Raw genomic sequence first — 212 nt, forward strand, 5'->3', positions numbered from 1 at the left:
CACCCCCTCCGTCACACACGCACCCTTCCCCCCTCCCCCCGTCTCACATGCACACCCACACACTCCCCCTTCCCCTGTCTCACACACACCCACACTTCCCTCCTCCCCTTGTCACAAACACACACACACTTCCCCCTCCCCCTGTCACAAGCACACACATACTCCCCCTTCCCCTGTCTCACACCCCCCCACAGCCCTCCTTTTTCACATCA

At 61.3% G+C, this 212-nt stretch overlaps 1 protein-coding gene across 4 annotated transcripts in view; it reads left to right on the forward strand.

The window, feature by feature from the left end:
• LOC109289944 (core histone macro-H2A.1) overlaps positions 1 to 212 on the forward strand; it is a 71,292-nt gene that overhangs the window by 241 nt on the left and 70,839 nt on the right. The gene's annotated exons all lie outside the window — the stretch shown is intronic.

The sequence above is a fragment of the Gavialis gangeticus genome, unplaced genomic scaffold (assembly GCF_001723915.1).
Source record: "Gavialis gangeticus isolate Ggan-Ray unplaced genomic scaffold, GavGan_comp1, whole genome shotgun sequence".
NCBI lineage: Eukaryota > Metazoa > Chordata > Crocodylia > Gavialidae > Gavialis > Gavialis gangeticus.